We start from the raw sequence: 2,796 nt of genomic DNA, 5'->3' as shown, positions 1-2,796 counted from the left end.
CCCTCTCTCGCTTCGCATTTTCTTATTTTTCTAAACTTGAATCTTACAGTTCTTCAGTTGCACGAACGTTCTAGTCTTTCTTTTTTGACAGTTTACGTTGACTCAGTTACGCGAGCTTACCCTCGTTTTAGAATGAAACCCCAACAAGTTTTAGTTTTGGCAGTTGCACGAACTTGTAATCGCTGTTTTAAAACTTTTGATGGTCTTACAACAGTACAAATCATCGCCCCCACCCCTACCCCCAAAACATACGTCATTTTAAAGGGGAAGACTCATTCACCCCACTCCGTTGAACCCACCAGGCCTTAAAAAGAGAAAACTCATAACCTAATCCCACGCACTACCCCCTCATCAACCCCACCCAACCCTGAAGAAAACCATCTGCCCCCCATCCCCACCGACCACCCCCCAAAAAGCAAGATTGTCCCGCCCCCATCAAACATCCCTCCAAAAGAAAAGACGCCCCACCCCCTCTCCCCCACCTCCCTCCCCCGTACCCATTCGAAGGAAAAGTGGACCCATGACCTGGGTAGCGAAGAGTTTAATTGAGGCGCCACGACAGCTCAAACCTTACTGGGCCCTGGTTACTCGAGGTGGACAGACAAGGTGAGCGACCTCTAGTGGATGTAAGAGGCACAGTCGATGTTCTGTTGAAACATAATTTTATTTTTCTGAAGGGTTCCATTGCAAAACGCACAATGCGCCAAATCTAGGTATTTCTGGAAAACCCCGTCCGCTCCATAAACTGATGATGAGATAAAATGTCATGAAAATATACATTTCCTTGGATATTTAGCCTAGTATGATACAATTTCATTTCGTTCATACTTTGGTATTCAGGGAATGATTTTTTATTAGTTTTATTTCTGACTTTTGTAGTAATTTGATTTATAGTGCGATCAAAAATTCGAGGCGAAATTTATCCTCAAATAACTTTTAAACTGTTAAATCATTGTCACTCATACTTTGCACAGCAGTTTGTACCAATTTGTCTTAACATAATCATACTTTTCCACAACAATTGAACACAAAATTAAAAAACATTTTTTCACTAATTTATATAAAATACTAAAATCTCCTTCACGAGGAAAATGGAATTTTTTACAGCACTTTCCGCTTCTCACGCACATTTTGTATACGCATTTAGTTTACGTCACAGCTCACCCATAACACCTTTTAAAGGTGGAACTAGTTAAAAGGAATCCATTTTACAGTGAACACTTTTTTACACTAAAATTTCTCAAATCATGTGTTCAATAAAGATAATCTCTCTATAAGAAAAAAATGACAGACTTGCTTTTAAAAGCGATATCGTCCCCGCTGCAAATCTTTTAAAATCAGCAAAAAACCACCCTCTGAGATTTTAAATTAGTATTTATTAAGGAATGTTCTTGAAGAGAGCTAACAAGTGTTTACAAAAATATTGATCTGTTAAGACAAATTGATAAAAGTCACTGTGCAAAAGCTGTAGAGTTTATATTCGATAGCTGAGGAGATAATTATTTGACAATAAGTCAATAAGTTGCACCTCGAATTTTTGACCGCACTATAGTGCCTTTGTCACTGAGTCCTTCACCTCTAACGTATTGGAAGCCGAGAGACGGTCATTGGTTTACTTTTGCTTTTTCGATTACCTTTCGTTGACTTAAGTTCGTTTAGTAAGTCGAATAATCCTTTAACATCTAAGAAATTAATGTCACTCTTTTAAAACGACACAAACCAACTCTGTGTTATTTAGAAATGAAGCAGCATTATTGCAGATACATTCTCTTGAGAAACTAATCTTCCGACTACTATCGGATCAACGCAATTTCTGATTAGACTTCAATTTTAAGCCGTCGTAGCTACGTCTGTTTAAGTGACATTTGACATGGTAAAGGCGAAATATTGAGCGAATTACCTGCTCAAGCGAAGTGAAAATGTCTGAAAATAAAATAAAATAAATGAAGTAAGATACACACGATTGTGATTATTTTTGACGCCGCAATAAGATGCAAGTGCAGAGAAATGCAAAGAATTGTTTCTAAAACTGTTACTTTAGAATCAATGTAGTCAGTTATTATGGACTGCTGAAATCAGACTATAATAATAGACTTTTAGGAAAGGAATACAGAAAACTATTCAACGATAACCTCCCATAGACTTACGCTCACGTAAAAAGTACAGTAAAGCCATATCAGGTCGGCAGTAAGTCAACCCAAACAGTTTATACTGACAGATTACACATATTTTTTCTATTTTAACTTTTTTTTTTTGAAACAAGTTTGGAGTTCTTGCTTCTTTTGGTTTAAACACGTATCTCGTTTCGCTTGCTCTCTTGTTAAGATACAGGTGCGAGATGAATTAATAAAGCATGTTCCGACGTATGAAAAAAAATAGTTGAACAATGTTCAAATAAATTTCCACTCTCCCAAGCAAGGATACACATTTTCCTAACAATAGTTATGTCGTTAACTAAAACCTACCACCTAGTGTATTTCAGTCGCGGCTTTTGCGTAACACATGGATGATTCATAACTGTTCTACATCTCTTTCCATCATTACAAGAACAAAAATAGCATCCTGATCATACTAAAACCCCCTTCCCTTCCTGCTCTTCTTGAGATATTATTAGGTAGCTCATAAGCCAAAATCGAGGGCTTTGCATCGTATCTGGTTTCTCAGTCTAGTTACATTGCATCTGACAAACACAAATGTCGAATGTGGAAATTATCCTTCACCATGTCAGGTAACACACTCTCACTCACTCACACACACATACACACACACACACACACACACACACACAAAAACACC

The 2,796-nt window shown here is 37.6% G+C and overlaps 1 protein-coding gene across 1 annotated transcript in view; it reads left to right on the top strand.

The window, feature by feature from the left end:
* Positions 1-563: 563 nt before the first annotated feature.
* LOC101859044 overlaps positions 564-2,796 on the top strand; it is a gene marked incomplete in the record, with an annotated part of 31,615 nt that continues 29,382 nt past the window's right edge. The window contains 1 exon segment of the mRNA XM_035972407.1: positions 564-606.

Source organism: Aplysia californica, unplaced genomic scaffold, assembly GCF_000002075.1.
Source record: "Aplysia californica isolate F4 #8 unplaced genomic scaffold, AplCal3.0 scaffold00682, whole genome shotgun sequence".
Taxonomy (NCBI): Eukaryota; Metazoa; Mollusca; class Gastropoda; order Aplysiida; family Aplysiidae; genus Aplysia; species Aplysia californica.
Note: the sequence above shows the minus strand (reverse complement) of the source record. Positions and strands in the feature narration are given on the sequence as shown.